Source organism: Apis dorsata, unplaced genomic scaffold (genome assembly GCF_000469605.1).
Source record: "Apis dorsata unplaced genomic scaffold, Apis dorsata 1.3 scaffold_683, whole genome shotgun sequence".
In the NCBI taxonomy this organism is placed as follows: domain Eukaryota; kingdom Metazoa; phylum Arthropoda; class Insecta; order Hymenoptera; family Apidae; genus Apis; species Apis dorsata.
Window position 1 is genome coordinate 431,431 of NW_006263864.1, and position 7,705 is coordinate 439,135.

The 7,705-nt window shown below is 46.7% G+C and overlaps 1 protein-coding gene across 2 annotated transcripts in view; it reads right to left on the reverse strand.

Annotated features, from left to right (window-relative positions):
* The window catches only part of LOC102677678 (dipeptidase 1), a 51,837-nt gene that overhangs the window by 43,621 nt on the left and 511 nt on the right, over positions 1 to 7,705 (reverse strand). The gene's annotated exons all lie outside the window — the stretch shown is intronic.

Consider the following 7,705-nt stretch of genomic DNA (forward strand, 5'->3'; position numbering starts at 1 on the left):
GCGGTTTCCCGACCGGTCTCCCGGGCATTCCTCCACTTTTCGAGGATTTTCGCATTAACCCCTTCATGCATATTCAACGGATGCAACGTGTGTCTAAGAGCCGAATGATATCTATGACTTGGCGAAATTGCGGTTGAAATTTCGTCGTTTGCCGGGGCGAAGTCGAACAGAGTGGAGAGAGAAATATATATATATATATATGCGTGTGTGTACGTAGAAGCGCGCAACAAGAGGACGGGAGAAGATACGTTTTCATCGGGGAGGGTTAATTGGCGAAGCGCGATAAGGTGGTTGGCCTCGATGCGCATACGAATGGTGAATATTCCCTGTTTGCTGGCGGCAAAATACGACTTCCGCGTTGAGCGGTTCGACCTTTCCTCCATCGGTGGAAACTGAGGTCAAATTCTGCCGCGACTTCGATCCGAGTTTCCGTTTCGGGCAACTTCTCCAAAGTCCGAAATCGTACCTCGTCGAGGAGGAATCCTCGTTAAAAAAGCGCGCAGGAATTTTTTCGACGCGTAAAACGCTCGACTTTACGGTAATCCGCAGAGCCGTGAGTTTTCTTTTACGCGTTCCACGTTTGTTCCACGATTAACCGCGGACCGCCAACCTATTTTCGTCGGCGCTCTCCTACTCGGCCATCCCCGAAATCATTAAATCTAATCCACCGTGTAAAATTCCGCGGTTAAACTTTGTTTACCACCGCCTCTTTGTAAACCACCTAAAATTCCTCCAGATTTTCCACGGACGACCTACAATCTTTCGAACCTTAAACTCGCGTCACTTTTTCTTTCGTAATCCTCCTTTCCCATTCCTTCTAATAATTTCGACTCGATGAGATTGTTAAAATTGGTCCAAGGAGGCATCGTATCGATATCTTCGCGATAAACGTTATCGTAGTATGACAGGGCTGGAGATGAAAATTTGGATGCCAATAATAAAATATAACAAATAATTCGTTTGGCGATAATACTTTATAAAAGCGTCCTTCTTGCCCTTCGTTTCCTTTCTCCGTAATCGTGTTCTCGCTAGTTTCCTCCTCCAGGTCACGATGATATCCTCCCGTTCCCCGGGCTTCATTTGTTGACCCTTTGTTTGTCCATTCCACGGTAAACACGGCGGGGGTTAGGGGGGCTGGGTTTTCGAGTCGCGTCTCGAAATTCAAGATCCATGATCCGATTTCCCGGGCGGAAACCGCCAAGACAGCATCGACGACGCCTTCGACCAACTTGGCGAAATCGAGTTACACGTTGGGAAGCTACATTAACTCCCTCGGAAGTTGGTATCTCGTTCGTGTATCGTGCTCGTCTCGCTGCGTTTTAACGATGTCTCTGTGTGTGTGTGCGTGTGTGTGTATACGGTGTACACCGGTCACGACAGACAGACGTGGTGGACATCGAAAATCAACCTTGCTTCTCCCGTAATTGCCTTCCTCCTATTACCTTAGAAGGAAGGTAATCCCCCCTCTCGTTACTCCTTCTTCCTCGAGTAACTCCTCCTCCCTCCCCCTTTTCGATAAGTTAAACCGTTAATCCCTCGTGCTCGTGATTTAACGGGAATTCCGCGCGAAACGATTTCCGCGTGGTCGCGTTTCAATCGGTTGGCCGGTTAAAAAGGAACGCGTGGGGACTTTCTCGTGGATTTCCCCATGAAACGGCGCTTTGAATCCGCGTTATTCGTTAAAAATGGACGGAGCGGAAAACGTGTATATCGGTTGATATCGGGCGAAGTTTGAAAGGGATGCTTCGATCCCTCCTCACCGATTTCGAAGAGTCTTGGCTTTTCTTACGAACTTCGATTCGGTGAATCTCGCGATTCGTTTCTGCTCTCCACGTCCGTGTCTCTCGAGCTTAAACACTTGCGTAGATTTTCCAGAGGGAGGGGAGGGAGGTTCGATCGTTATCGCGCCCCTCTTCTTCCCCTCCGTTCGCTAGCGACCGTTAACGAACCGTCTCCGTTGATAACCCATGCAAAGTTGCGAATGGTCGCAGCCACCGCTCGTTAATAAAATTAATTAGAACGACGTGGAAAGAGCGACAAAGCCGCGCGAGCCGCCAACTTTTCCACCGACTTCTCTAGCCACGCGTCGAAAAGAGCTCGCGCGCTAAACATCCGTTCGTTAGGCGGCTGGGTGGGTGGCTTTGCTCCAGATACAATAATCCTCCTCCTCCTCTTCCTTCTCGTCCTCCTCCTTTCTCGCCTCGAAAATAATAACCACGCGTTCTTTTTTTTTTTCTTTTTTATAATTAATAACCGTCGAATTTCATCCGCCAGGAAACGTTCCAACCAGGTGTTTCACGTTTTCGAAATTTCTTAGATCGGGAGGAACGTGATAGGAAACGAGGTCACGCGCGAAACTTTCGACTTTAACCTTCATTGGATTTTATTGGACGGGTCGAATTAACGGCAAAGGCACACGCGTGTATGTACATGTATATTCGACAAGCTGGAAACGGCGAGGTTGGGGACGCTTGCTTGCGATCTTTCTGAACGAAAATCGAGGTAGACGGTGGACGCGACGGCCATCGCAGCGAAATTGGACAGGGTGCCGATACGAATCCGTTGTTTCCATCTGGAGTCGAAGTAATCGAAAGTATCGTGAACAGATTTTTTTTTGCGTTTTCGAATTCCAATGAAATTTCCGTTGAAATTATTTTTCCTCGACGAAAAAATTGTACTTTCTTCTTAACACGGGAAATGATTACACGTACGTATAAAATGGGAAGCAAATTCGCGGGAGGTTTACGATTATCGTCTAAACTCGTGTTTTTGAAGGGAGGTTGCGTATATATAATGTGATGTTTCGTCAAAGTTAATACGCAAAGTACTTCATGGAATTTCTAACTTTCATCCCCTATGCCAGAAAGCTCTGACATATTCATGCGCTAACTAAATAACTTTGTTCTAAATTTCCAAACCATCCGGCCCCACGTTTCGTGTACATTTAGGCGCTCGTTCGCGCGTGCAACCGACGAATCGTTTCCTCTTACTTCCTTAATGGGATTGATCAATCGGTATCTTAATCAATCGGTGTCAACAAAATTGTTCTCGAGATGTGTTCTTCTGGACGAGATGGAGGGAAGAGAAAAAAGCCATTGTTTCGAATCGAAGAAAAGCGAAAGGGAGAAGGTTTCGAGATGGATTCGTTCGATAGACAGACTTTTCTTCTTTGCAAAAAACAATTCGAATACCGGTCTCATTGTTCCCAAGGCGGTACTTTTTTTCGAGCTTTTCTAAAGGTGTTCCTCCTCTATCCCTTCGCGATGCTATCTATTTTAATTTTTCTTTCTCTTTTCTTTTCGCCATTCGAGCGAAACGAATCGAAAAAGAGAGAGAGAGAGAGAGAGAAAGGAAACTATTTCCTAATTTTTCTCGAAAAATTTCTGGAACGTAAGAATACTCCGGCGGAAAATCGTTTCAAATCGACACACGAATGATTCGTGAAATGAATCGAGAGCGCTCCGAAAGTAAATCGAAGTCTTGAACGTTTCTTCTTCGATTATGCTGCAAAGAATGGGGAGGAGGAGGAAGAAATTTTCGCACGGATCACGCATAAGCATCGGCTCTCGAAGCAGATAAAATACCACGACCACAATTAAACTTAATAATTGTCTCTAGTTGGAGAAAAAGTAGAGAAAAAAATAGCGAATATTCAACCATTTCCCGATCTCTCCTTAATCCAAGGATAAGTAAAGCGTTGAAAATAGAACGCTTTATAAAGTACTACTAGGAATGAAAGGATTTATAGCGCGCGCATGTTCTTCCTTTTTCCCCCTTTTTTATCTCGCAAGTCGAACGCTCGAACGCGCGAACCAGCTTGGCTCGAGAAGAAATCTTTCGATCGTACGCGCCATTTTCAACGAAATTTGCCGGAAATCGAGGAAAAGTGGTTCTCCTCCCCCAGCATCGGAGGTAATAATCGTACGTCGAGCGGTTTCACGTGCCTCGCCTTCGATAATCTTCCTCAATCGTTATCATTGCCTCTTCTAGACCGCATTCTTTTCGAACACGATCCCATCGAGTGCCCACCAATATCAAATCGCGCATACATCTCCACCAAAAACGTTATCCTCGCAAAAACGCTCGATAAGTTTTGTGTATCTTTTTTATCGTGCCGTTCTTTATATTTTCAAATTGAACTTTTCCGTCCAAGGTTTGATGAAATCACCGAACAATATTTTGCATATCAATCTCTTTGCGATAATGACATATCTATATTTCAGACGCTCAGACACGTTTCCTTCCGTATCCATTTTTCTCTCCTTTTTCTCCCTTGCGCGAACTTGGCCAACTTCATCGCGGTCTAAATCTTCTTTACCGCCTTCAAAGCTTCAAGCATCATCGTGGACGCTACTTGCTCCTATGCTACTTGCGCTTATGATATTTATGCGCCGCTGAGCGGATACGTGGACGCGTTAAGCTCGCTCGATATCAGGAAGGAATAATAACTCGGTTCAGATCGTGTTATCTATTTTCCTCTTTCTCCTCCGCGTCCCTCTTAAAACGCGCGCGATTTCCAACCAAAACGACGAAACAGGTCGAACTCGTTTCGCTCGACTCGACAAGGCGGAAGACTTGTTGCTTCGCGGAATCGCCTTCGACTCCGAATCGTTTATTAGAATCCGGATGTGTTAAAGTTTCACGGGGATTATAAACTTCGATCGATCGCGAGGGAAAAGTTGAAATTATTTAAAATTATCCCAATTTTCGCGGAAAACGCGGTCCTTCGTTGATCGTTTTTTCTTCTTCGATCGCGCGTATTTTTCCCTTTCCCCCTCCAAAAATAGGAAGGAAAAGGGTTGGAGAAGAGGAATGGACGGAAGTAACTGATTTGCACCCGTTCGTTCCCCAAAGCGGGAGGCGAGGTCGGGCCAACTTTTGCGGTCCAGCGGCGTGGAACCGGTCCGGGTAATTAAATATTTCCGCACGGCGATGAACGCTGCAAACAGAGTCGTTGAACGGGGCAATTACAGGCCGGTGTCCAACCGGTGTTATCAGCTTCAGCTTGGCGGGAATATTTTCGCGAATTTCGCGCGGGTTTTTTTCGTCGAAAAAAACTTGGCTTTCGCGCTCGCGTTAAACGTTGTCGATTCACGGTTTAATGGGTATGGAGGCAAACAAGAATAATTGCGGGTCGAATGTCGTTCAACGTTCCGCGGGAAAAGCAACGCCTGTGAATTTTTTACGCCCCTTCCTTGATTCCTTCCTCCCTCCCGATTCGAACACGCTGCTTTCTGTTCCCCCTTTTAATTGAATACCTGACGCGGAAACGTGGTAATAATAACGCGCTGATGAAAAGAGGATTTTTTTTCTCTCTCTCTCTCTCTCTCTCTTTCTTTCTCATCGAACAACGAGACGGAAACATAGAGATGAGCCGTCACGCTTCCCAAATTTTTTTTTCACCCTTTCTTTCCTTTTTTTTTTCCCTTTTTTAATGAAGCGAAACACGAGCGGGACGGGCTCTTTGTTCTCGCGTACATTCCTCGCGTATGAACAAGAAACATCGGCCACGAATGCACGAATTGGCCAGTCGCGAAAATTCCAACGGTTCCATCCATTTTTACGAACAACGCGGCGACGCTCGTCGCGCGATTGTTACGTCGTGCAACCCCTTCTTCTCGACTCTCTCTCTCTCTCTCTCTCTCTCTTTCTCTTTCTCTCTCCGTTTCTGTGCCCAGGAAAAATGCAAACTATTATACAGGGCACAATAGGCTGGACGAGGCTTTCACTCGTTATCGGTAACGAATCGTCTTCGGGTCGTGGACAATCGCTCGAAATCGCTCGTGCTCCACTTCTCCCTGTTACCCTTTCACAGATACCCTCCAAGGATTCCTCGAATTTCTATCGCGATCCAGGGGGTGAAAGGCTCGCCTTGCTCTCCACGATGGACAGGGCTCGTTCGTAATTTGCACCGACAAAAGGATCGTTCTCGTCTTTATCGCCATCTCCCCGGCTTATTTTTCCTCGACGAGACTCGAGGTACGCGATACGTGTAGGAAGTCGACGTTGCTTCGAAAGGGAGAGGCGACGCATCCTTCTTTTTCTTCTTCCTTCTCCTCCTCCTCTTCTTCTACCATTTAAATGCAAAGCGAGTCGTCCGAGGAATTTTTATCGAGCGTTGTAATTGCTCGTTTCCCCGTCTCGAACGAGCATTCGACTCGTACGAGGAATCGGCGAGATCGATTCGAGAGAACGAGCGCAACCGGCCCGTTGTTGTTTTTCGATTCGAGAGAGTTATTCCGATCGGAGACATCGATACCGCCGCGTGCCAACGAAATACGCAAATACAATCCTCTCTCTCTCTATCTATCTCTCTATCTAGTGGCTGGTGATCCATAAGTGGAAGCCGCCACGAAGAATCGGAAATTCGTATCTACTTGGAAATAGAACTCGAGAAAGAGAAAAGACCATCGGCCAAATTCTCTCAGGATAAATTCTATTCTGCTCCTAGTTCTTTCACGCCTTCCACCTCTTGCCTCTTCGCCTCCTTCTTTTCCTTTCTTCCCTCCACCTCCTTCTTCATTAACTTCTCCTTTTCCTCCCTCTTCTCCCCTCTCCTTCGCGAAACTTTCTCATTATCTCTCGGGAAGAAAACGCTCCACTCCTTCCAGTTTCCTTCCATTCCATTCCAGTCTTCTCTCCATTCTCTCTTTCCCGCGTCGAAGAAGAAGAAAGGAACGATTTCAAGCTGCGACAGACTTGGACCGGTGGATACCATTTTTTTCATATTCCTAGCTTTTATTAGTTTCCCCCCGTCCCCTTCTTCCCAATTCTTCGTCCGCGAAATTTCCTCGTTGCGGTGTCCCGCATTTTGCTGCGCGGAATTCCAGCACCTCAGTTTTTCGCGCTCCCGCTCGATTGTATCGGGAAGCTGGGGCGCGTCTCGTTTCTTTTGTCGGGTTTGCGACGCTGCGGGACTTTCCCCTTTTGTTTGTTTGTTTGTTTCTGAAATTTTTACGGTAACGAACTTTGCATCGTCGCATCGACGGGAAACAATTTGTTTCTTTGTTTACCCGCTGGAGGGCCACTCTGTTTGCCCGCAATATTTTCCAATTTCACGGTTCTCAGGGTTCGTCAATTCGGAGAGAGAGAGATAGAAAAAAAAAAGAAACGAAAGAGAAAAGAAACAAGAAGAAGAAGAAGAAGAAGAAACAGGCGTAGCGGGAAATAATGTCTGGCGGAAAGATTGGAATCGGTTGGAAAAACACGAATCGATTCACGGATACGCGAAGGCGCGAGGAAAGTTTGCGCTTTCGTAGAGCAAAGCGTTCCTCGCAATGGATTCGATCGCGACGATCGGACGACATTCCTTTCGAGCTTAATTCCGGTGTAATTAGAGGCACGCTCCGGCTATGGAATGTCATCCATGCGCGTCGTTACGACGACATTGTTCTCCGCCGGCTATAAATCCGTGCCTCGCGATTCTCGTGCGCCTCAACGACCCTCCAGTTAACGATTACACCAGAGTTTTCAGTTATTCATTAAAATTTCAACAATTTCACGAGGCGTACGCCAAAAATTGAAGCGAGCTACGAGAGGACCGCTCCTTCCGATTCTCTACACGGGATCTCTACGTGTACGTCTCGTTTTAAATTCCACTTTTGGCTCTCGTTCCACCGCGACATCGAATTACGCCCTAACGATTCCTCTCTCTCTCTCTCTCTCTCTCTCGCTACACGAATCGATGGTTTCGACGGTAATATCG